A 27,632-nucleotide genomic window follows, 5' to 3' on the forward strand; every position below is an offset into this window, starting at 1 on the left:
AAACATGTATAATCTGAAAATATAAAAACTCTTCATATGGAGAGTAAATGAAAGCATAGATAAGTGTCTCAATCGAAGTAGATTGCAAACCAAATAAAACATATTAGGCTTCTTTCACACTGCCGTTAGGACAGTGGGAGCCGGGGAGAATAGCGGGAGAAAAATTACTGCATATGCCGTCTTTTTTAGTGATGAGCAGCAGGGGCTATATTCGAATTCTCGATATTTCGCGAATATATTGACAATTATTCGTCCTATGTTACATTGCTATCTTCATTCACTTTTTTTCTATGAGAAAATTCGCAGGGATAATTCGCATACAAATTTGCATAAAAATTCACGTGTGAAAAAAATTTGCATAAAAATTTGCATGTGAAAAAAAGAATATTCGTCATTACGAATATGTAGCACTTTAGTCTAAATATTCACGAAATCGCCAAGTGCCAATATTCCCAATAAAAATTTGCATTACGAATATTCATGCTCAACACTAGTCTTTTTCTCCCGCCACTACCGCTACAAAATAACTTCACCAGACGGACCCCATTATAGTAAATGGGATCCATAGTGGCCAGTTATTGCCCATTGTGACCCGTCCCGACAACGGCCGTTAAAGGCTGGAAAAAAGAGAAAAAGAGCCTAAGGGCCATTTTAGGTCGGGACACAACGTCGGTGTGAAAATAGTCTTATAAGCAAACTCACTATATTGAAGATGACCCAATGGTAATTATGCTCAAGATACTAAATGAGGATGGGAGCATACTGATGTCACCTAACAATGTGATGGAATGCCAGCGGCATATGGAACTATAGTCACCACTATTAATCTAGTGGATGAACTAAACTAACGCTGGAAGCATATCCAGCAGAAACAGCTCATTTACAATACACACGGCTTACAGAACCTGGCTAATACATGAAGACAGAGCTGACCAAAGGATAAGTTTCTAGAAAACCTTAGGTCATTAGGAGATAATCATTATTGTATGTACACTAGCAGTATACAAAAAGATGTGCACTGTACTAAGTCGTAGGTCTTCTGCTGCACAGGTCTCGGGATGGTAAGTGCCCAGAGAAACTAAAAGTAAAAAGTTGTCATGACTGGAATCACTGTACATGTCAATAAATATAAATGTAATGAAATATGAATCACTGTACATTTAGTTAAATGTAATGAAATAGGAGTCGCTGATAATGTAAGAAACTACATTGATTGCAGAAAGATAATAGGGCAAAGCAAATGAGTACTTAGTTAACAAGGTTAAGGTTGTCCATAACCATTGTATATACACAGTTATAGTTATGATACTGATTGGGAAAAAACTGTCGGAACAGTATCAACTTCATGGAATATGACAGAATCACAACATGGAGCTGATTATTACGTAAAGTACAGAACGATCATAGTAGACAGGGGTCTCACTGTTCATTATTTAAGGGGTTATCCAGCGGGAAGGTTTTTTTTCACAACTTTGACGTCAGTGCCCGAAGCGTCACACTGCCCCTCAGCTAATTACTAGGACATCGCCTGACGTCACTCTGGGCCCAAGCGTCACGATTTCTGAGCGGAAGAGAAGCACTGGAGGTAAGTAAAAGTTTGTTTTTATATAGACTTGCAAGTGGGAAAAGTGAAAAATCCCCCTCCTGCTGGATAACTACATTAAATAATCACCTTCATTGCTTTATTTAAGCCCATGGGAGATAGAGCACCTAATTTGTACATCCAATAAATTTTCCTGCTCAAATCTATTAGATGAATCTTCCAATACATAATCTATAGGAGTGATAGTGATTGGATGTGGATTGTCAGGATAAGATATTGCAAAATGCCTTGAGACACCATGTAACTGAAACTTATTCTTGATGATCTGGCAATGCCTATAAAGTCTGCAAATGTAGGGCTTGAGTCGTCCTGCCTACATACAGCATCGAGCAACAGCATTGAAAGTAATAGATTGACATAGCTTGTATGGCAGGTAAGGTAATACTTGATGATGAATACGTCTCCAGTGATAGTGGAGGTAAAGTTTGGTAACTACATGCCTTATTTCCTTACAGCACAATCATCTTTGCTTTAAACATTTGTAACTGCCTTCTATTTATTGGTACCTATGGGAACAGTCTGAGAGCCAGTAGGCTCTTGGAAAGAGCCCTCCTGTAGGTAAGTCAAAGTTGTTCTAGGAAACAACTTTTAGAAAACAATGTCTTGTTGTAAAATATACCAGTGCTGCTTGATTTTCTGTGACTTACTGTTAAAAGTACTTATACAGTAGATGCTCTATTATTTTAATAGTTGTAGATAGTTTATAGAAGTTTGTAGAGGTTGATGTTTTTTGGTTTTTTGTTTGACACAATTGTACGCATGGTTAAGGATTTTTTAAAGGGTAATTTAGCCTTATTCTTTTATATTGGCTGTAGGGCATGTTTTCCTACCATTTCTTACAATGTGCACTGTGGACATCCAGGTAGCTACTAGCATTGACAGTTTTGAAATACATTGATGTAATGAACTTGTAGGAGTTGTCTCTCGAATGGTGTTGGGTGCATGGTCATGTCCATTGTATTCTAAATTACCAGCATTGGTTTAGTTCTTCCACTAGGTTACTAGCGATGATTATGGTTACATATTCTACTGGCATTACATCCCATTGCTAGGTGACATCATTACGCTTCGTCATCATTTGTATCGAGCATCATTTCTGTGGGGTCATTTTTATAATCGTGAGTTTACTTATAATATGTTTTATTTGGTTTGTGATCTACACTGATTGAGACACATCTCTGTGCTTTCATTTACTCTCCATATGAAAAGTTTTTATAGTTTTACAGAATGCATGTTACATACAGTTTGCTATATGTTCCTACATATAATAACATTAATCAGTGCTTGCAAATTTTATACGAGTGTATAACAAAACTTGATCTGTAGCTGTTTTACGAACTTTGTTTTATACATAGTTTTTTCTTTTTTGTACTAGCATATGTAATTAATCACAAGACCTGTTAACTTGGAATCACTTCCAAGTTCGGCCTTTATAACTGTGGTTTTATATATTGTATTTCATGCCTGAGGAAGTGACAAGTTCGGGCAGGAAATGCGTCAAATTGTAGGAAAATAGAGTGCAATAAACAGTCCATGATTTAGTGTAACATTGGACTTGATTTTTTCGTTTGGAGAAGCGCCTGAGCACGGTTCTGTTTTGCAGTGTGGCTCTCTCACACTTACTCTATGCAGTTTGCAACAGTTGACACACATCTGCAAATTTACCTTAACCCTCAAGCAATATAACCCAAAGCATACGGGCCAAATCTTAAAGGAGATATCCAGTGCTGAAAAACGTATATCTTCTATCCTAAGGATAGGGGATATGTTTGAGATCGCGGGGGGTCCGACTGCTGGGGCCCCCTGCGATCTCCTGTACGGAGCCCTGGCAGCCCACGGGAAGGGGGCATGTTGTCCCCCGCATGAAGCGGCAGCTGACACGCCCCCTCAATACAACTCTATGGCAGAGCCGGAGCGCTGCCTTCGGCAATCTCTGGCTCTGCCATAGCGATGTATTGAGGGGGTGTGTCGGCCACCGCTTCGTGCGGTGGTCGATACCCGTTATCTGGCCAGCGAGCCAGGGCCCCGTACAGGAGATGCTGTGGGATAGGGGATACGTTTTTCAGCACTGGACTACGCCTATAATTGCATATATTAATGTCTTGTGTGAGACAATTATTTGATAAAAATACCTACAACTCACTCAGGACACAAATTAAAATAAACAGAATAAATCTTTATTAGAAAGTCACATAAAAACAAATAAAAGGAACAATCAGACTAATCTGACTGCTGTGAGATATTATAAGATAGTACATCAAGATAAAGTGCATATAAGTAACAAATCTACCCTACAGGGCCATCAGTTTATACCACATATACATAAGTTACATATGAAAGTGATATGCATCAACCTTGAAATCAGAGTGCAGAGGTAGTAATGACAAGGAATGTGGTTAATGAGTAGGCATTTGAAAGTGGGAAGTAAAGAAAATTAGACCTAAAATTAGGTATGAAACTTTTCACAAAAATACTTGAACCACATTTCCTCCAGGACTTACTGGTATATATAGACATTTCCCACCAGTGACGTACCTACGCTTTGGTGAAACCGCCCACGCGGGGGGGTGAGCGGTGGGGGGTGGTAAGGCCGCCAAAGCGTGGGTGTGGCACAGGCAGTAAGACCAGACCGACCTCCAGGGCCCAGAACTAATGGTTCTTTGTTGTGCGTGGCAACTGCCACTACCTAAACCTGATGCTGCTGTCTAGTGAGGCATCCTGGGTGAGGGAGTGCAGAGACAGAAGAGAGGGGCGCCGGAAGCCTCCAATCACATGGCCGATGTCAACACTCACTGTGTGAGCGGGAATGTGAAGGAGCTGTGGGGACTTCTCTATTCTTGCTTTTAGGGTCTCCCAACTGCTCCCTGCACTGGGCTGTTGGCTACAACATACCTGTGCTCTCTTTGATCTTTAATGCTCTTTTGATACTTGTTGCAGTTACTTTTTTTTACCAGTATTTGCATAACTGCAGTAAAATATCGGAAATTTTCACCCGTGAGTCACTTAATCTAACTGTACATACATTACTGTGTGAAGCGACTTTTTTGTGGAGGCATCGGCAGTGGATTTGTTCTGTCTAGAAAAATGATTTCTTCTTTTTAAAGTGCTTCCTGGAAAAGTCTGATCTGACTTTTGGAGCACTATGAAAAAGATCTTAAAAGACAAACTTATTTTCTAGACAGAACAAATCCACAGACAATTATTTAGATTCAGATTGACAATTTTTACAATTTTGAAAAGAAAACATTACACAAACATTACACAAGCTTAGACATACAGACAAGAATTGTATGCAGGGCCAGTTTCCCTGTAGTTGAATGTGACCCTCCGCAGTTTTCTGCTTTTCAGCCCACTCCCTCTCACTCTATTCTTGCTACCCTCTCTCAGGGGGATGGGAACAAAGTTTTTCCCCGCCTTTCTCCCACCTACATGCACCGCACACATCCGCCATCCGCCAGCTAGCTGTTCCAAGACTAAAACCCCTTGCATGTCCTCACTGTATGGGCATGCTGTGGGAGTTGTAGTCTTGCAACAGGTAGCAAGTGATGGTAGATATGCCCTGCTGGTAGGTGGGAGAAAGGCTGGGGAGCGCTCCTCTGGCTGCGCTCCACAGTCTGTTAGTGGTGAAGAAACTTTGTCCCCATCCACCAGAGAGAAAGAGAGAGTAGTGGGGATAGAGTGATAGCGAGCAGACTGTAAAGCAGAAAACTGTGTCCATGTGCGGAGGGTCAAATTCTGCTACAGGGCACAGTTTTCTTCACTGCACCAGACTGGGACCAAAAATAGGCCTGGGCATACTAGACTATGCAGCCAATTTTTGGGGGTGTGGGTCCCAGCAGTCTGACCCCCACCCAAAATAAAATGGGCTGCATATTCTAAGATCACCACGGATAAAGTGGCTCTCCTGATGTTGCAAAGCTACGACTCCCATAATGCCTGTAGAGTTTCAGGCATGATGAGAGTTGGAGATTTATAACAGTTGGAGAGCTACAGATCGGAGTACAGTTTAAACCATTATCACTGCAGAAAGTCACTGCAGTAGTAATGGGACAGTATGACTCACTGGACACGTCTTTTTGTCTTTTCTTTTCTTTTTAATCTGATCCAGACTCCATTACTAGGGGATAGCCTAGTTGCTGGCCCTTACCCAAACCATACCTCCCAGTAAAGCACACACACATTACTTGGGTAGAAGGGCACACCGAATCCATTTTTATTTACACAGCAATTTAAACATTGTCAACAGAAACAACCCTACCCGTGTGAACATCATACAACCAAAATAACAGAATACAAAATACCAACATTCTAACTTATACCTGTCTGGATAAGGACTTGAAGGCACCATTAATTTCAAGGGCCTACAAATTACCCCCAGCCGTGTGTCACCACACCCGGGGGCACCAGTTTTCGGAGACTCACAACCCTCCCTGGGGCCCCGTGGCCACAGGGAACTATACACCAGGGTTGGGTACCGTCCTCAACCCACCACAGACCACCTTTCCATCTGCCACAAATACCACACGTGCCTCCAAGTCCCTATCCTGCTACCTCTGCTGTAACAAGGAAACCTTTCCCCAGGGCGGGCGGGACTTCTTCTCCTGTGGCCACATGCCAACTGCCCCTATGTCTCCCTCCCCCTGTCTTATATAGCCTTACTAACTCCTCTCCCCTTACTCCAACCCACTGCCCTTACACTGAACCCTCTAACTCTCTTCTGTCCCCAAGTCTCCCCCTGTCATGTGCCCCTCCACTTCAATTCTTTCCATTCTGGGGATTTCCGGACTTCTTCCAGCTCCTTTTTATTTTTCTGCAGAGTCTGAAGCCAGGGCATTAAAGGTTCCTCATTCTCTGTATAAAGACAATCAGGGAGATTTGTCAAAATGTGTGTAGAAGAAGAATGATTAAGTTGTCCACAGCAATCAGATTGCTTCTTAGATTTTTCAGAGGCCTTTTTTTAAAATAAAATAAACAATCTGATTGTTTGCTATGGGCAACTCAACCATTTTCCTTTACATAGGTTTTGATAAATCTCCCTCAATAATCATTATAACCCAGCCATACACTGTGCCACCTGAATATAACTTTGTCACACACTGTTTCTTCTGTTTGGCAGAATCTCACCCCTGCATTGTCCTCCTTCAGACCCCTAAGGGCTCGTCCACACTGCAGATATTCAGCCAGCTCAATGTCCGCTTGCAGCAGGCACCTCCAAAGTCATTGGATCTCATAGATGGCGATGCAGTCTGGTGGAATTCAACCCAAAGAATGAACATGTTAATTCTTTGGGCAGACGTCCATTCCGCTGCGGTGATTCAGCACTATGCACAAAGAAGCAGAATCTGCTGCAAGTGGATTTCTGCTGACAGAATGTCCCCAGTGTGAACAAGACCCAAGTCTCCCAGACCCCTTAGTACTCTCTTAGACCCATTTTTCCACACTTCCTTCTTTTCTTCACCCCTAGACCCCTCCCCCCCTAAGACCCTTCAGACATCCTCCTTCACATATTTCTGCACCCCCAGACCCATCCCCCCCAAGACAACCCAGTCAACCTCCTTCAAACTTTTCTTACCCCCCCCCCCCCAAGCCCCTCACTCCCCCCCCCCCAAGACCCCTCAGTCATCCTCTTTCACACTTTTCTGCCACCTCCAGACCTCTTTTCCTCAGCACCAGCCCGGAAATGGGCTTCTTTCAGGGTGGGAGGGGGGGATGGATGTGTTTTCTCCACTACACTGCCCACTACTTTCAAAGCTGCAGCGGAGGCTTTGAAAGTAGTGGCTGGTGTAGTGGAGAAAACAAGTGTATTGCATCAGGGTAGACAGATGGCCCGGCCCACCTGGCAAATTCCCCATCCCAATGGCCAGTCCGGCCCTGATTGTATGGATCATTTTAAATAGCACTGTTGCCATATTTACTATAAAAATAAATGTGTACATTGTACATTTAGGGTTGCGGATGCCTCCATTATGGTTGCACACTCCCAGCACCTATTTAAGGCTGTTAGGAATAGAGTAGAGCTGGATCCTACTTGCCCTGAGTTTACTTTGGATGCTCAAGAGAAGTGAGCTGACATCTCTGGCCATCTACATTATTGCATGAATGTGCTGAGTAGTGCTGTTCAGTTCTGATCTGTCCAGAACATTGTGTAACTTTGTCAATATGTATCATGGCACAACATGTAAGAGAATCTGTAGTTTCTGGATATTATCCTAATGTTTTTTTATTGAACAATCAATAATGTAGAATAAACAGCGATTAGGCATGATGGCTGATAGCCAGTGATAGCCAGTAGCATAGTGTGGAGAGGGAAGTTTGGGGTTGGCGAATGTCCTGGGTGCAAAATTCTTAGGGAAGCCAAATTTTGTGCCCCAAAGAATGTAAAGTTAGTGGTTAAGCATACAGTATACAGGGGGCTTCTTCCTAATGGGTGTGAATTATCTACCTACTTGGGCATCTATAAAATGGGGATGTCACCTGCCTATTGGGTCTTTTACCTAAGGGATTAAATTATCTACCTACTGGGGGCTTATGCCTAATGAGAGGAAATTACTGTATCTACCAATGGGAGCATCCACCCAAAGGATTGGTTTACCAATCTACTGGGGACATCTATCTTATGAGTAAATTACCTACCCACTAAAGGCTTCTACCTAATGGAAGGCATGATATACCAACTGGAGGCATCTACCTAATTTGAGGGGGGGGATTATCTAATTACAGGGGGCATTTATCTAATGGGGATGGAAATTATCTACCTACTGGGGCTTCCACCTAACGGGAAGGGTGGGAATTTTTTACCTACTGAGGACTACTGAGGGTTGAGGATAGGTAGGACCTACCTACCCGCCTCCCCCCAATCTCCCCCTACCCATCTTCACCAACCTGCTTATCTACTCAACCATACTATGCAGTATGCAGCCAGATGAAGAAGAAAAGAAAACTAAGGGAACAACTCAGAGGACACCACCTGAGTCACTGGATGTAACTGCAATGTAACCTCTAATACAGTCTGTAGAGCCTGTGTAGAGCTGTAATCACCAGTAGTGTTGAGCGAGCCTAACTTTAGAACTTTTATCGGTTAATTGGTAAAATGGTGAAAACATATAACATCATACCGTTTTGGCACCCAGAGGAAGCAGGAGGAGCAGGGGTGGTGGCATGATGTAAGGGTAACCAGCATATCACATGATAACTCATGTTATCATGTAATTTGCATGCAGTCTGAGCAGCAGACAGAAAGAGATCAGGTCGCAGGAACACAGGGAGAGAAAGATAGAGACAGGACAGGCAGAATGTGTGAACAGGAGCCAGAATCCAAATCCTGGAGCCAGAATCCTTATCCTAACTATCACAACTGCAGCGCACGAATACTATAGGCAATACAAGCATCCACAGTAGTCTGATCATAGGGGGACCTCCTGTCCATTCCTACACAAGCATAATCGTGTACCACAAAGCACAGCAAGCCTTTGTCAAGACTCATCCAAAAAATGAAACAAAACCAGAACAAGGACTGAACAGAGCATAGCTGTGCTGCGGGAGACCTGTATGATAGCAATACATATGGAAAGCAAAATATACACACAGGGCCGGCGTTAGGGCAAGGCAAACTGGGCAATTGCCCAGGGCCCCCATCCTCCAGAGGGCCCCCTGTGGCTGCTATAGTGTTTGTAGCTGGGGGAAGCAGTGTAGCCCTGCAGCCAGCAGCATTCAGGATTGAGCCTCGCTGCAGAGTTCATTTAAATAGCGCTGGCAGTGAGAGGCTCCTTTAACACCCCCCGTCTCCTCCTCCTGCTGCTGTTAGATGTCGCACAGTTTTGCTGCCTGTCGGCCGTCGATGGGGATGATAGTCTGCAGGCCCCAGGAGGCCTGAATATCTAGCAGCTCCTAAAGTATTTAATGCACCCAGCCAGCCTTCAATAAAAGTAAGAAGATGTAATGTGTAGATGTACATGTGTGATGCAAACAGTTTATCTGTTGCATGTATTTGTGTATAGTGTGCTGTATCTGTGTAATTCATGTATGGATATACACATGTAGGATATGTGTGATTGAGTATGTATTGTATGTATGCATGTGTATATGTATAGATTTTTAATATATGTGATATACAGTGGTGCATCTTTCACTATCTGTCACTATCCCCACTTAAAGCCCAACCCTAGTGCAGCAAATATCGTAGTGGTGACAAAATCTCATGGCACTAACATTTGAGATATATATATATATATATATATATATATATATATATATATAAAATATATATATATATATATATATATATATATATATAGATAGATAAATAGATAGATAGATATATCATTATCAGTGTTTCCCAACCAGGGTGCCTCCAGCTCTATAGGCTGTTCGGACATGCTGGGATTTGTAGTTTTGCAATAGCTGGGGGCACCCTGATTGGGAAACACTGATTTATGTATGTGTGTGTATATATGAATGTTTCGCAACCAGGGTGCCTCCAGCTGTTGGAATACACTCTGGTTGTGTGAAAGTGTTTGGCCCTCTTGAACTTTTTGACCTTTTGCCACATTTTAGGCTTCAAACATAAAGATACAAAACTGTAATTTTTTGTGAAGAATCAACAAGTGGGACACAATCATGAAGTGGAATTAAATGTATTGGATATTTCAAACTTTTTTAACAAATAAAAAACTGAAAAATTGGGCGTGCAATATTATTCAGCCCCCCTTTTGATGCGATTACAGCTGTAAGTTGCTTGGGGTATGTCTATATCAGTTTTGCACATCGAGAGACTGACATTTTTGCCCATTCCTCCTTGCAAAACAGCTCGAGCTCAGTGAGGTTGGATGGAGAGCGTTTGTGTACAGCAGTTTTCAGTTCTTTCCACATATTCTCGATTGGATTAAGGTCTGGACTTTGACTTGGCCATTCTAACACCTGGATATGTTTAGATTTTGCTTTATGTTTTGGATCATTGTCTTGTTGGAAGATAAATCTCCGTCCCAGTCTCAGGTCTTTTGCAGACTCCATTAGGTTTTCTTCCAGAATGGTATTGTATTTGGCTCCATCCATCTTCCTATCAATTTTAACCATCTTCCCTGTCCCTGCTGAAGAAAAGCAGGCCCAAACCATCATGCTGCCACCACCATGTTTGACAGTGGGGATGGTGTGTTCAGGGTGGTGGGGATGGTGTGTTCTTCTTGCCACTCTTCCATAAAGGCCAGATTTGTGCAGTATACGACTGATTGTTGTCCTATGGACAGAGTTTCCCACCTCAGCTATAGATCTCTGCAGTTCATCCAGAGTGATCATGGGCCTCTTGGCTGCATCTCTGATCAGTCTTCTCCTTGTATGAGCTGAAATTTTAGAGGGACGGCCAGGTCTTCGTAGATTTTCAGTGGTCTGATAGTCCTTCCATTTCAATATTATTGCATGCACAGTGCTCCTTGGGATGTTTAAAGCTTGAGAAATCTTTTTGCATCCAAATCCAGCTTTAAACTTCTCCACAACAGTATCTCGGACCTGCCTGGTATGTTCCTTGTTCTTCATGATGCGCTTTGAACGGACCTCTGAGACTATCACAGTGCAGGGGCATTTATCGGAGACTTGATTACACACAAGTGGATTCTATTTATCATTATTAGTCATTTAGGTCAACATTGGATCATTCAGAGATCCTCACTGAACTTCTGGAAAGAGTTTGCTGCACTGAAAGTAAAGGGGCTAAATAATTTTGCACGCCCAATTTTTCAGTTTTTTATTTTTTAACAAAGTTTGAAATATCCAATAAATTTCATTCCACTTCATGATTGTGTCCCACTTGTTGTTGATTCTTCACAAAAAAATACAGTTTTATATGTTTATGTTTGAAGCTTGAAATGTGGCAAAAGGTTGAAAAGTTCAAGGGGGCCGAATACTTTCACAAGGCTCTGTATATACACACACACACACATATATATATATATATATATATATATTTTTTTTTCTTCTTCTTTTCTATGATATACACATACACACACACACACACTAGTGTATTTCAGGTGGTATAATCCAAACCTCTCTCCAGTGTGTCCAACCATCCGGCGTCATATATGTTACTTTATGTGAGACTTTATATCGTGGGTTTTATTTAGGAACAATATAGCGGTATTGTGTGTGTCTAGCAAATATTGTGTGTCTACAGGGACATATGCTTTGTGGCTTGTGCTCCTGATCTTTTAACCCTTTTAGGACTCAGCTTTTTTCCATTTTTGCACTTTGTTTTTTCCTCCTCACCTTCTAAAAACCATAAGGCTTTCGGTTTTCCACCTACAGACCCATACGAGGGCTTGTTTTCTGCGTTACCAATTTTACTTTGTCATGACATCAGTCATTTCACCACAAAATGTATGATGAAACCCATAAAAAAAAAATTTGTGGGAAAGAAATTGAAAAAACAAAATGCCATTTTGTAGTTTCCGTTTCTAAGCAGTGAACTTTTCTGTAAAAGTGACACATATTTATTCTATAGGTCCATATGGTTAGAAGGATACCCAATTTATGTAGGTTCTACTTTATTATACTAATTTAAAAAAATACAACTACATGCACCAAAATTTGTATGTTTAAAATTGGCATCTTCTGACCCCTATAACTTTTTTATTTTTCTGTATATGGGGATGTATGAGGGCTCATTTTTTGCGTTGTGGTCTGTAGATTTTATTCGTACCATGTTTTGTTTTGATGGGACTTTTTGATTGCTTTCTATACATTTTCTTAGGGTATACAAAATGACCAATAATACACAATTTTGGACTTTGGATTTTTTTTTGACCGTGCTGTTTAATTAACATTATATTTTTATAGTTCAGAGGGGGTGGGGGAAAATTTAAACTTTTATTAGGGAAAGGGTTAAATCACATTTCTTAACTTTTTTTTTTTACACCATTTTTAGTCCCCCATGGTGGACTACTACATTCAATCTTCTGATTGCATACACTGTTCAATGTTATGCCATAGCATAGATCAGTGTTATCGGAGCTCTGCTGATCCAGCAGATTTCACCATGGTGGTCCTGAACTGCCCAAATGAGCTGCCGGGAGGGAATGGTTTTTCTTTCACGATAGACATGGAGATAAACTTTGATCACCACGTCTAAGGGATTAATGCTGGGCATCACCGCGATCGGTAATGTATGGCATTAGACATGGGTCCTGGCAGCTGATAGCCCACGTCATAGCAGGGGAAAGGGGCGCAGGACATACGTTGGATTTCTCTTATTTCACGAACACAGTGCTCTCTGCTGACCTCTGCTGACAATTTAAGGAACTGTCCAGAGCAGCATATGTTTGCTATGGGGATTTTCTTCTGCTCTGGACAGTTCCAAAAATGGACAGATATGTCAGCAGAGAGCACCGTGGTCGTGACATAAGAGAAATCCAAAAAGAAAAACATTTCCTCTGTAGTATACAGCCCCTAAAAAGTATTGGAGGGATTAAGATTTTTTAATAGAAGTAATTTACAAATCTGTTTAACTTTCTGGCACCAGTTGATCTAAAAAAAAAAAAAAAAGTTTTCCACGGGAGTACCCCTTTAACCCCTTAAGGACCCGTATTTTTTTCATTTTTTGCATTTTGGTTTTTTCCTCCTTACCTTTAAAAAATCATAACTCTTTCAATTTTTCACCTAAAAATCCATATGATGACATATTTTTTGCGACTCCAATTCTACTTTGTAATTACGTCAGTCATTTTACCCAAAAATGTGCGGCGAAACGGAAAAAAAATCATTGTGAGACAAAATAGGAAAAAAAACACAATTTTGCAAATTTTGGGGGGTTCTATTTCTACACAGTACATTATTCGGTAAACATGACACCTTCTCTTTATTCTGTAGGTCCATACGAATCAAATGATACCCTACTTATATAGGCTTAATTTTGTCGTACTTCTGGAAAAAACCATAACTACATGCAGGAAAATTAATATGTTTAAAATTGTCATATTCTGACCCCTATAACTTTTTTATTCTTCCGTGTATGGGGCGGTATGAGGGCTCATTTTTTGCGCCATGATCTGAAGTTTTTATCGGTACCATTTTTTGCATTGATCGGACTTATTCATTTTTATTATATAAAAAGTGACCAAAAATGCACTATTTTGGACTTTGGAATTTTTCTGCGTGTACGCTATTGACCGTGCGGTTTAGTTAACAAAATATTTTTATAATTCGGACATTTCCGCACGCGGCGATACCACATATGTTTGTTTTTATTTTCACTGTTTTTTTCTTATGGGAAAAGGGGGCTGATTCAAACTTTTATTAGGGAAGGTGTTAAATAATCTTCATTCACTTATTTTTTTAACTTTTTTTTTGTTGCAGTGTTATATCTCCCATAGGGGGCTATAACACTGCACACACTGATCTTTTACATTGATCAGTGGTTTCTCATAGGAAACCACTGATCAATGATTCTGCCGCTTGACTGCTCATGCCTGGATCTCAGGCACTGAGCAGTCATTCAGCAATTGAACAGCATGGAGGCAGGTAGGGATCCTCCGGCTGTCTTGTAAGCTGTTCGGGATGCCGCGATTTCACAGCGGCGATCGCGAACAGCTCCCTGAGCTAACCGGCACTGCTTTACTTTCACTTTAGACGCGGCGTTCAACTTTGAACGCCACGTCTAAAGGGTTAATAGCGAGCGGCACCGCAATCAGTGCTGCGCACTTTTAGCCACGGGTCACGCCGTGGCCCTGCTTTATAGAACGGGAGCAGACTCATGACGTACCGGTACGTCATGGGTCCTTAATTGGTTAACATAGTTTTCGTCAATATTATTGGTTTTTATCAAACATTCATTATATCTTCCTAGTTGTGTGATAGCAGAGAAGTAAAAAGGATGTGCATGTGACACAGATTTGCCGTTAACACAGTCTTGATTATTATTTGTTTCATCAAACATGTATTATATCTTGAATAAATGCAAGAATAATTGATATTAATGAATTAAAAACCAGTCCTCTAGGGTAATTAATAGAAAGAAAGAGAAAGGATAGGTAGGATCGAATAAAATAATGATTATTTATTGATAGATATGTATGATAAATAAAATATATATAAAAGTAAAAAAATGTGTGAGCTTCCTGATACCTCAGAGGGGACCAAGCATTAGGTACAGGATCTTAAAACAATAAAATTAAATGTAAATAAAAAATGTAACATAAATTTAAAAAATGTGAAATTAGAAATATATTGATTCGAGAACGTGTATATACTGAAGCCAACTGTAGTTAATAAGCAATTCCCAAAATGAAGGAAATAATGCGTTAAATCACATGGTACAAGTTCTCAGTTCACTGTTACAGTGTGTAGCGCTGTGGATATAATGTATCCGAATAGATTACCTGTAACAGTCACTGATATCAAATGCTTCCGTTGCTGTAAGTGTATAGACACCAGAGGAAAGTTTTTTCCTCTAGTGTCTATATGCAGTGACCCCCCCCCCCATCTACAATGTCCCCGACATACGATAATTTCATCGCATGTTGAAGGCAGCATAAACATACAATGCTTTTTTATGTCGGGGCCATCGCATAAACATCTATCCAGCAGTGCAGACTGCTTCAGCCGGATAGCCATTTACGGTGCACCGTGTACCCCGACGATCACTTACATGTCTTCGGGGTACCGGTGTGTCCTCTTCGGGGTCCCCTGCTATGCTGGCGCTCTCCTTCAACGTCATCACGTCATCGTGCACGCCGTCCCGTCATCCAATAGGAGCGGCATGCATAGCGACGTGATGGCGGCGATGGAGAGCGAGGATCCTGGGCAGCAGAGACGTTCCGGAGCGACGGAGACACGTGAGTACAACACCCTAAACTTTACATTGCACGGATCCCTCAACATACGATGGTTTCAACAAACGATGGTTCATTTGGAACGGATTACCATCGTATGTTGAGGGACAACTGTAGTTACAGCAATGGAAGCATTTGATATCAGTGACTGTTACAGATCATCTATTCGGATACATTTTATCAACAGCGCTACACACTGTAACAGTGAACTGAGAACTTATACCATGTGATTTAAAGCATTATTTCCTTCATTTTGCAAATTGCTTATTAACTGCAGTTGGCTTCAGTATATACACGTTCTCGAATCAATATGTTTTTTAATGTCACATTTTTTAATTTATGTTACATTTTTTATTTGCATTAAATTTTATTGTTTTAAGCTCCTATACCTAAGCTCACACATTTTTTACTTTTATATATATTTTATTTATCATATATATCTATTAATAAATAATCATTATTTTATTGGATCCTACCACTCCTTTCTCTTTCATTCTATTAATTACCCTAGAGGACTGGTTTTTAATTGATTAATGTCAATTATTCTTGCATTTATTCATATTATTTAAGGCCTTTTTTGGGTGAAGGCATCCCCTTTAACCTCGGGCTATTTATTTCCAACATCTAAGTGAGCTGCACAAATTTCCCTTTTTTATCCCATGTATTATATCTTCCTAGCTGTGTGATAGCAGCGAAGTAAAAAGGGCCTGTAAGTGACACGCATCTGCTCTATACACACAGTTTTCGTAAAAGTTATTGGTTTCCTCAAACACACATTATATCTTCCTAGTTGTGTAATAGCAGAAATGTTACAAAGGGAGTGCATGTGACACGGATCTGCTATGTTAGCACAATTTTCGGGAATATTATTGGTTTCCTCAAATACGCATTATGGCCCTCATTTACTAAAGGCTTCCTGACTGTTTTTATTGGTTTGTGCGCAGCGAGCATGCGACCAAATGTGCGCCCAAAATTTACTCTGCAAAACTGACAGTCATGCAACAGTTTCTTTGAACCAAGAAAATGGGCGTGGCTTTTGTTAAAAGGGGCGTGGTCCCAACAAAATGCTAAAAATATTCCGAGTTAGTTGGAAAACACTAAATTGTGTGAATTGTGTTTGCTGAAAAACCGACAGCCAAGAGGATATGTAAAAACTACCAAAAGCAAGTGATTTTGGAAAAGGCACAGCCTAAAGTGGTTGGGAGTGCTTAAACTATTTTTTTTTCATTGTTTTACAGTTCTACACAAGGATTTTTAGACTTTGCAATGCATTTTAAGCTTTAAAATATGCCTTTAATTGTATACATGTTTTTTTTTTTTTTGTGCGTGTGTTTAGGGGGGGGGTGTTATACTCGTATAATAGATGGTCTAAGTTCATTTACTTTTTTTTTTTGTTCTATTTTGTTGCTTAATTCCCATTAAATATTGCTTGTTTGGTTTGACACATGCTATTGATGAGTATGTGTGACAGAAAATGAGTTGACAAGCGCAACACATTAGTAAATCAGCTCCCAGAAAAAGAGGAGTGAAATCTAAAACACTCCAGTAAGAAGACTCGGATTTTTGTAGGGCATGTAACACGGATCTGCTATGTTAGCACAATTTTCGTGCATATCATTGGTCTCATCAAACATGTATTATATATTCCTAGTTGTGTTATAGCTGCAAAGTAAAAAGCGTCTATAAGTGACACACATCTGCTCTATACACACCATGGCCCTCATTTACTAAAGTCCAACCGACTCTTTTTCTCGGTTATTGCGCCTAAATTTTAGTTGCAACGTTTGTGCGACTATTTATGCAACTAAATTTTAGTCGCACAACCGACACTATACAAAACACTCTGAGTGTTTTTTTTTCACTCTGAAATGGGTGTGTTTTATGCAAAAATGGGAATTTTACCGACAGAAACCAAAAAATACTCAGAGTACTTCCAAAATCACTCGAGAAAAAGTGTGAGTTTGCCTCACACAATAACCGACAGCCAAGAGGTCGAGTGAAATTCCAAAAATGGAGTGATTTCTAACAAGGGACTGTTTGTCATTGTGTTTTTTGTGAAAGTAACTTGTTTTATAACCTGAAAACATTTTGTTCAGTTCAACACTTTTATGAATAAAATATTCAATGCTTTTGTGATAGTTAATGTTTATATATATTTTTTCTTTTTAATACATTTGCAATATTAGGTTTAAATCAATTTAACACCAAAGCTGATAAACAAGGAGAATTGTTGTAATGTTTGAATAATTATAACACATGAATACTTTTCATTCATGGAAACATTTTTAAACAAACAAGTCTAAACCATTTTGACTCACACAACTAATTTCTTTAGCTCAGAGTTTGTGCGACACAATTGACCAGTGCGACACAAAAAAACGTGCGGCAGAAAAATAACCGACATGTGCGACAGAATAGTAAATAAGCCTGAAAAAAAGATGAGTGATATTGAAATCACTCCAGAATAAACACTCCACTCTTAGTAAATCAGGGCCAGAGTGTTTGTGAATAATATTGATTTCCTCAAACAAAATCTTTTACAATACCCCAAAAACATGACCAAGCATAGTTTAGTAGTGAAATGGAGTTCGAAGGAGCCCTTCTTGTTACTTTCTCTGCATCCTGATCCTGCACCTTATGAGTTAATAAAGCATTCTCATGTTTGCAACTGAACTGGCTGTGTTTGTATTACTTTTTGCTATTATGTATACACCATGCTCTGTGGACCTGTGATCACCACCTGTATTGAGGACATTCTACAGTTTAAATAATGTATCAAGAAGAAATGTAGAGTCCTAGGCACCGCCTTCTATCACCTGTCAATTAGCCTGCTGGATAGATATTAGTGTCTGATGCAGTGTCCCAATGTCCAATAGTAATATGCAACAATTCTGGGGTGCTCACGTGGAAAATATAGTTGCAAAGATACTGTATATTCGAAGAATGAACGAAGCACTCACCAGATGCGTTGCGTTTAAAATCTTCAGGCTTTATTTCAAAGGTCTTCCGAAGATAGATCAGGTCGGACACGGACAGTGCGGGAGAGCTGGAGGGTGGAGTGGCGTGGGGGGATGGTCGCCAGCGTGATATCCCTGACTATTCAACCCCTGTGTTGAGCAGCTCCTCTCTTTACATCCTTTCTTTTTCAAGTAAACTCTACCCTAGAGAGCAAATTTTAGGAACTTTTTAGTAATGTAAAAACTCCACTTCATTTAAAAATTTCAAACTTTCATTCTCTATTTTGAGACAGCATCACCAATCCTATTGTTACTTCCAAAAAGGAATTATTTTTAGAATGCTTGGAGAAATACCTCCATGTACATTTTAACACCAGCAGACGTCTACTGACAACCAAGGACACTTGATGCCTCTTTGGGAATGAGTGTGAATAAGCCTAAAAAATCCACAAACGCATTTAAGAAGCTGTTAGTTACCATGTGTTACTGCAGGTCGCTATAACTGAGCCTTAGAAACACCTTAAAAAGGCACTGTCATTAAAACAAATTTTTGCTATTGCACTCCTATGGTAAATAAAACAACTTTCTAATATACTTTGTTTAAAAAGATGAAGTTTTCTATGCCATCTTGTGTCTCTCTACTTGTACAGAGCACATTTTCCCCCATCTTTTGCACAGACACAGACTTCGGACTCTTGCTGACCTGGCAGAAGTCCAAAATCAGGAAATGCTGAGGGGTGTGTGTGCAGCCTTATCCAATAATAGTTCATCGCATACACTGAACTGCTCTTGGCTTGGAGTGAGGGAGGAAGTTCTCCCTTGTATGGCTTCAGATGATGTCAGGCAGGGGGTGGTTTATCATGACGGCGGTAGTGAACTGGGGAAGATTATAAAATTGAACAAGATCATGAGAGGTACTCTTTAAAACTATTTGAATACATTCCTATCAGTGTTAAACAGGGCTTAAGAACAGTTAGGCAGTGTTGTAAACATGTTTAGCGGCTTATTTTATTGCCGGTCTGTGTTGAACCGAGCCAAATCAAACAGCAATTTCAAAAAAGTTCTGCAAAACCCACGGAACCCGTGAACTTTTCAAAAGTTTGTTCATCACAAATCACAGCTATATGGTCACTGTATGTGGGAATATTGGCCTGTGTATTGTGGTTTTTATTCAGTATTGCTACAGTATTAATATACAGTCACTATGTGGTGGTAATGGTAGTGGTCATGGTGTGGAACAATTATTTCAATAATTTGTCTAGTGAACTTACTAGTGATATTTGTGTGCGTATAGTGGTTTTATAATAATAATAATAATATGATGATGCTATTTAGTTACTGAAATAGTAATATGTCATCCTGGTGTTGAGGCATTTTATGTTTTTTAAACCCTAGCTATTGAGGAAATCCTGCGTACGCTCCTTGTGAGTGGTGATGCATAGACTTTATGCATCCCCGTTCTGTTACATTCACAGCAGGTTAAGGGGAGTGCACAATACTTTTCCTTGCCCCAGGAGTTGACAACCCACCCTATGTCACTGCTGAGAACTTTTTTCTATAATGTATATTATAGTTTGTATTTAAAAGTTAATCTAGTGAATTATTTTATTTTAAAAGAGGTCAGAGGGGCTTTAAAATAAAACATATGGTATACTTACCTCCCAGATTCCCTGTCACTGCTCTTCTGACAGTGCCTGGGTTCACCACTTTTCTGATGTGCAAAAATGGCTAACATTATTGTCAATTCTGAGTGATGAAGTGAATGACAGAGATTACGGTATTTTGTTACAATGACACTTGTTAAGGGGTAGGATATACTAAGCAGCAAGTGAAGAGTCATTTCTTTATATTGATGTTAGAAGTAGGGAAATAAGTAAGTATAAGGGTCTAAATGATTATAACAAGGGTCAATCAGCAATGGCTAGACGACTGAACCAGAACATCTCCAAAATGGCACGTCTTGTGGGGTTGTTTCTAGAGATTGGCACATTTTATAAAAATTCGATTTGGCCGATTCACCACATTTTCCAGAAAAACTTTATTCAGTCTAAATATCTTTGTGGGGAATTGCTATTAAAAATGGCTATTTTCGGGCTACAGAGAGCCTCAATATGGGTGTAGAACACTTTGCCTTGCCGAAACATGCATAGGGAGTGTGCTGGAGTAGTGAAATCATACTGTTTTTTTTGATTGAAAGAGCTTTATTTTCCGTTCAGTCATTTACAAGTCATACAATAAATTACAGTCACACAAAGCATGACAGTACAATGCACAGCAAAGGTTCCCTAAGCTATACATCGCACATCATGCTACTCTAACACTCCGCTCAATCGTGAAATCATACTGTTATTCAGTATGACATGCAGATTACAGACATCGCTATTAGAATCCCTGCCGCAGAGCAGCACAATGACAGAGTCCGGATGTTGCGTCACTATTGAAGAGATTAAAGAGATTTTTGAGATGTCAATTGAAGGCTTTAACCCCTTAAGGACCAGGACATTTTTCAGGACCAGGACCAGAGCGTTTTTTGCACATCTGACCACTTTCACTTTAAAGGGGTACTCCGGTGCTTACACATCTTATCCCCTATCCAAAGGATAGGGGATAAGATGCCTGATCGCGGGAGTCCCGCAGCTGGGGACGCCTGTGATCATGCACGCGGCACCCTGTTTGTAATCAGTCCCCGGAGCGCGTTTGCTCCGGGTCTGATTACCGTCGACCGCAGGGCCGGCGGCGTGTGACGTCACGCCTCCGCCCCCGTGTGACGTCGCACTCCGCCCCTCAATGCAAGCCTATGGGAGGGGGCGTGATAACTATCACGCGCCCTCCTGTAGGCTTGCATTGAGGGGCGGAGCGTGACGTCACACGCCGCCGGCCATGCGGTCGACGGTAATCAGACCCGGAGCGTGTTCGACTCCAGGGGCTGATTACAAACGGGGTGCCGCGTGCATGATCATGTGCGTCCCCAGCTGCGGGACTCCCGCGATCAGGCATCTTATCCCCTATCCTTTGGATAGGGGATAAGATGTGTAAGCACCGGAGTATCCCTTTAAGCATTAATAACTCTGGGATGCTTTTAGCTTTCATTCTGATTCCGAGATTGTTTTTTCGTGACATACTTTACTAACTTTATGTTAGTGGTAAAATGTTGTCGATACTTGCATAATTTCTTGGTGAAAAATTCCAAAATTTGAAGAATAAATTGAAAGATGAGCATTTTTCTAACTTTGAAGCTCTCTGCTTGTAAGGAAAATAGACATTCCAAATAAGTTATATATTGATTCACATATACAATATGTCTACTTTATGTTTGCATCATAAAGTTGACATGTTTTTACTTTTGGAAGACATCAGAGGGCTTCAAAGTTCAGCAGATATTTTCCAATTTTTCACAAAATTTTCAAAATCAGAATTTTTCATGGACCAGTTCAGGTTTGAAGTGGATTTGAAGGGCTTTCTTATTAGGAATACCCCACAAATGACCCCATTATAAAAACTGCACCCCTCAAAGTATTCAAAATGATATTCAGTAAGTGTGTTAACCCTTTGTGTTTCACAGGAATAGCAGCAAAGTGAAGGAGAAAATTAAAAATCTTCATTTTTTACACTCGCATGTTCTTGTAGACACAGTTTTTAAATTTTTACAAGGGGTAAAAGGAGAAAAATCATCTGAAAATTTTTAACCCAATTTCTCTCGAGTAAGGGAATACCTCATATGTGTATGTCAAGTTTTCGGCGGGCGCAGTAGAGGGCTCGGAAGGGAAGGAGCGACAGTGGGATTTTGGAGAGTGAGTTTTTCTGAAATGGTTTTTGGGGGCATGTCACATTTAGGAAGCCCCTATGGTTCCAGAACAGCAGAAAAAAAAAACCTCAAGGCACGTAACAAGGGGTCCAGTGAGCCTTAATACCCCACAGGTGTTTGACAACTTTTCGTTAAAGTCGAATGTGTAAATGAAAAATAAATTTTTTTCACTAAAGTGCAGTTTTTTTCCCCAAATTTACCATTTTTATAAAGGGTAATGGGAGAAAATGCCTGCCAAAATTTGTAACCCCATCTCTTCTGAGTATGGAAATACCACATGTTAGGACGTAAAATGCTCTGCGGGCGAACTACAATGCTCAGAAGAGAAGGAGTCACATTTGGCTCTTGGAAAACAAATTTTGCTGAAATGGTTTTTTTTTGGGGGGGGGTCACATTTAGGAAGCCCCTATGGTGCCAGAACAGCAAAAATACCCACATGGCATACTATACTATTTTGGAAACTACACCCCTCAAGGAACGTAACAAGGGGTACAGTGAGCCTTAACACCTCACAGGTATTTAACGACTTTTTGATAAAGTTGGATGTGTAAATGAAAAAAAAATGTTTTCACTAAAATGCTGGTTTTTCCCCAAATTTTAAATTTTTACAAGGGGTAATAGGAGAAAATGACCCCCAAAATTTGTAACCCCATTTCTTTTGAGTATGGAAATACCCCATGTGTGGACGTCAAGTGCTCTGCGGTTGAACTACAATGCTCAGAAGGGGAGGAGCGCCATTGAGCTTTTGAAGAGTGAATTTGTTTGGAATGGAAATTGGGGGCCATGTGCGTTTACAAAGCCCCTTGTGGTGCCAGAAGTGTGGAGCTCCCCACATGTGACCCCATTTTGGAAACTACACCCCTCACAGAATTTAATAAGGGGTGCAGTGAGCATTTACACCCCACTGGCATTTGACAGATCTTTGGAACAGTGGGCTGAACAAATGAAAAATAAAATTTTTCATTTTCACAGACCACTGTTCCAAAAATCTGTCAGACACCTGTGGGGCGTAAATGCTCACTGTACCCCTTATTACATTACGTGAGGGGAGTAGTTTCCAAAATGTCACATGTTGTAGGTCCATTGTTCTGGCACTATGGGGGCTTTGTAAACACACATGGTCTTCGATTCCGGACACATTTTCTCTTCAAAATCCCAATGGCGCTCCTTCTCTTCTGAGCATTGTAGTGCACCAGCAGAGCACTTTACATCCACATATGGGGTATGTTCTTACTTACAAATTTTGGGGGGCTTTTTTCCTATTTTCCCTTGTGAAAATGAAAAATTTAGGGTAACACCAGCATTTTAGTGAAAAAAAAATATTTTTTTCATTTTCCCATCCAACTTTAACGAAAATTTGTCAAACACATGTGGGGTGTTAAGGCTCACTATACCCCTTGTTACATTCCATGAGGGGTGTAGTTTCCAAAATGGGGTCACATGTCGGTATTCATTTTTTTGCGTTTATGTCAGAACCGCTGTAAAATTAGCCACCCCTGTGCAAATCACCAATTTAGGTCTCAAATGTACATAGTGCACTCTCACTCCTGAGCCTTGTTGTGCACCCGCAGAGCATTCTACGCCCACATATGGGGTATTTCCATACTCAGGAGAAATTGTGTTGCAAATTTTGGGGGTCTTTTTTTCCTTTTACCTCTTGTGAAAATAAAAAGTAAGGGGCAATACCAGCATGTTAGTGTAAAACATTTTTTTTTTACACTAACAGGCTGGTGTAGACCCCAACTTTTTCTTTTCATAAGGGGTAAGAGGAGAAAAAGCCCCCCAAAATTGATAGTGTAATTTCTCCTGAGTACGGAAATACCCCATATGTGGCCCTAAACTGTTTCCTTGAAGGGCTCTGAAGTGAGAGAGCGCCATGCGCATTTGAGGACTAAATTAGGGATTGCATAGGGGTGGACATAGGGGTATTCTACGCCAGTGATTCCCCAACAGGGTGCCTCCAGCTGTTGCTAAACTCCCAGCATGCCTGGACAGTCAGTGGCTGTCCGGAAATGCTGGGAGTTGTTGTTTTGCAACAGCTGGAGGCTGTTTTGGAAACACTGCCGTACAAGACGTTTTTGTTGGGGGGGGGGACAGTGTAAGGGTGTATATGTAGTGTTTTACCCTTTATTATGTGTTAGTGTAGTGTAGTGTAGTGTTTTTAGGGTACATTCGCACTGGCGGAGGTTTGCAGTGAGCTCCCTGCTAGGAGTTTGTGCTGCGGTGAAAAATTTGCCGCAGCTCATACTTGAAGCAGGAAACTTACTGTAAACCTGCCTGTGTGAATCTACCCTGTACATTCACATGGGGGGGGGGGGCAAACCTCCTTTTGCAACAGCTGGAGGCACACTGGTTGGAAAACCTTCAGTTAGGTTCTGTTATTTAACTCAATATTTTCCAACTAGTGTGCCTCCAGCTGTTGCAAAACTACATCTCCCAGCATGTACTGATCGCCGAAGAGCATGCTGGGAGATGCAGTTTTGCAACATCTGGAGAGCTACAGTATAGAGACCACTGCAAACTGTTGCCCTCCAGATGTTGCAAAACTACAAATCCCAGCATGCCCAGACAGCAAACAGTAATGTGGGCATGCTAGGAGTTGTAGTTTTGCAAGATCCGGAGGGCTACAGTTCAGAGACTACCATATAGTGGTCTCAAACTGTAGCCCTCCAGCTGTTGCAAAACTACAAATCCCAGCATGCCCAAACAGCTGTTTGGGCACGCGGGGACTGAAATTCCCACGGGCGTACAGGTACACCCTTGGTCCTTAAGTACCAGGGAGCAAAGGCGTACCTGTACGCCCTTGGTCCTTAATGGGTTAAAGAGATTAATGAGTTTAATGTGCCACCTGCAGCATGAGATTCTATGGTGGCACAATGACACAGTCAGTAGGTGGCGGCAGCTTATGTAGGCCGCAGAGTGGCACAAAGACACAGCCTGGAGGTGGTGGCAGCCTATGTAGGCTGCAGAGCAGCACAATAACAGAGCCTTGAGGTGGCAGCAGCATGACGAGACCATAGGGTGGCACAATGAGAGATCCTGGAGGTGGCAGCAGCATGACAAAACCATAGGGCAGCACAATGACAGAGCCTGGAGGTGGCAGCAGCATGAGAGGAGACAATATGGTAGCACAATAACAGAGCCTGGGGGTGGCAGCAGCAGCATGAGGAGATCATATAGTGGCACAATGACAGAGCCTGGAGGTGGCAGCAGCATCAGGAGTCCTGCAAGTGACCCGGTGACAGAGAGGGGCGGTGGGTGGCAATACCAGTACCCGCTGACAAAGGTGGGTGAAAGCACTTGGCATCAGATGTGTGGCATCAGGCGGGTGGCAGGATCAGAATAGTAGCTGAGGCAGGTAGGCAGAAGAAACAGGTCTCTTTTGTCAAAGTGTTATGTGGCACCATGGATAATCTACTCTGATGCATCAGGCATTAGGTGGAAATCCTGGCTGATCCAAGCCTGATTCATCTTGACAAAGGTCAGTCTTTCCACAATTTTGGAGGACAGGCGAGTTGTCCTTGGGGTTACTATGGCCCCCGCTGCAATAAATACCCACTCTGGTGCTACAATACTGGCCGGGTAGGACAGCTTTTCCAGTGCAATCTCTGCTAGTTGCAGCCACAAATCCAGTTTGGCTGTTCAGAAGTCCAGCGGATCTTCAATGTGGGTTGGCAGGGTCATGTCCAAGTATGCCATCACCTGCTGGTTCAGGTCCTGCTCAAGGTTTACCTGCTGCTGATTAGTTGCTTCACTATATGGGTAAAGAAAGCTACTCATCAGTGCCAGGCTGCTGCTGCTGATGAAGCTGCTATTGCTCCTGCCACCCCAATCCTCCCCAGCAGCCATGGCAGTGGAAGGTGAGCACAGAGGGCACCCCCCCCCCCCCCAGTCAAACCTGCGAGAGGATGGACGATGGCACAGATAGGCATAGGCCAACACTAGAATACAATAGAATACCATATGATTTAGGGGGGAACCCTGCAGGAGAGCCCTTTGGACCTGAGGGACTCTACCTGAGGGGACTTGAGGACTGTACAGAACCGTGTTCTGTACTGGGAGACCACACAAGTTTGATAAGTAAAAGCCTCACCTTAAAAAAATAATCCAAACCTTTCCTGAACTCCGCTGACTCTGAATGTAATCTCTTCAGTGAGGACCTGTTTCAAGTCTTGTTTTGGGGCACTATGGTGGTTTAGCTGATGCAGAATAATAAACATTTTGGAAGCACTTCATTATATTTGGGTACTCTTCTTCCAGAAGATTAAAAAAAAACAAAAAAAAAACAGTTCCATTGGGGACAAAATCTTGGCTGGGTGAATGTGAGCACTGTCATGTGTGATCAAAGAGCGATGGCAAGATAACTTTTTAAGATAATGCACTATGCCCTTGTTTATTTTAATTTTCCCACTACCCCTCTTTTCCCTTACCGTGTAACGCTTTTCCCCAAATGTAACAAGAATACCAGGAACCTCTGACATGGTCTTTGGGCATATACCTAACCATCTTTTTGCTGGCAATCAGTGCTTTATTAGTAGTATTAAAACTCCCTGGAATAAAGGAACTCACTTCTCCTGGAACAATAGGAACAAATGTTTTAATTAAATTCACAGTAAATTGTGTTATACAGCACTATTTAAAATATACAATGCATTCAGGAAGTCTTCGATACCTTTCAGTTTTTTATATCTTGCAGCATTTTGCTAAAATAAAAGTTTTCCCCATCATACTACACTCAATACCACATAAAAACAGAATTGAAAAGACAAAAACTTAAATATCGCATTGGCATAGCTGTCGAGACCCTTTACTCAGGATTTGGGTGAAGCCCCTTTAGCAGCAATTACGGCCTCCAGAATTCTTGGGGATGAGGCCAAAAGGTTTGCACACCTGGACTTGAGGATTTTCTGTCATTCTTCTCTGCAGATCCCCTCAAGGTCTGTCAGCCAAAATGGGGACCACTTTGTTTTTCCCCTCAAAAAATATCTTTTGAGCCCAAGTGTTTTGGATGCGTTCCAAGTGACCACTCTATGTTGATATCCTGAGCCAAATTACGTACATGGAGAAAACAGGCTGACTCTCTAATTGGGTCAAACAGTTCTCTGGTTTATTGTATTGTGTACACACAAGATATATCCTTCAGTAGAGCGTAGCACATTGTGTAAGCATTCTAATTGGTTAGCAGACTACTTTATGTAAGCACTCTTCTCTGTGCCAAAAGGGGATGGTCACATGGGCATCATACATGATGTAACCACCATTGTGTAAGAATGATCTTCATTTTATATCTAATATTGTTATACTCTGCGCTCCGACCAAGCACTGGCCGGGAGCGCAGAGTCCCTGTGTCCTCGTCTTCTGGCGGGGCTGGGATTCGCATCGCGGGACATGCCCGCATGCGAATCCCGCCCCGTCACTCACCACATCGAGCTGCAGTATCTTCTCCTGGGTCT

General features: G+C 41.4%; 1 long non-coding RNA gene across 3 annotated transcripts in view; it reads right to left on the reverse strand.

Moving 5' to 3' along the window:
* Positions 1 to 5,806: 5,806 nt before the first annotated feature.
* Positions 5,807 to 27,632, reverse strand: part of LOC130285206 (uncharacterized) — a 45,646-nt gene continuing 23,820 nt past the window's right edge. For 2 of the 3 annotated variants that reach the window (XR_008847293.1, XR_008847291.1), the window contains exons 2-3: positions 18,378 to 18,578; positions 5,807 to 6,454 (exon numbers count right to left, since the gene is read on the reverse strand). This is a non-coding gene — a long non-coding RNA (uncharacterized LOC130285206). Of the gene's footprint in view, positions 6,455 to 18,377; positions 18,579 to 19,077; positions 19,194 to 27,632 lie in introns of those variants that run through there. The other variant, XR_008847294.1, reaches the window with a different exon arrangement.

Source organism: Hyla sarda, chromosome 8, assembly GCF_029499605.1.
Source record: "Hyla sarda isolate aHylSar1 chromosome 8, aHylSar1.hap1, whole genome shotgun sequence".
NCBI classification, from domain to species: Eukaryota; Metazoa; Chordata; class Amphibia; order Anura; family Hylidae; genus Hyla; species Hyla sarda.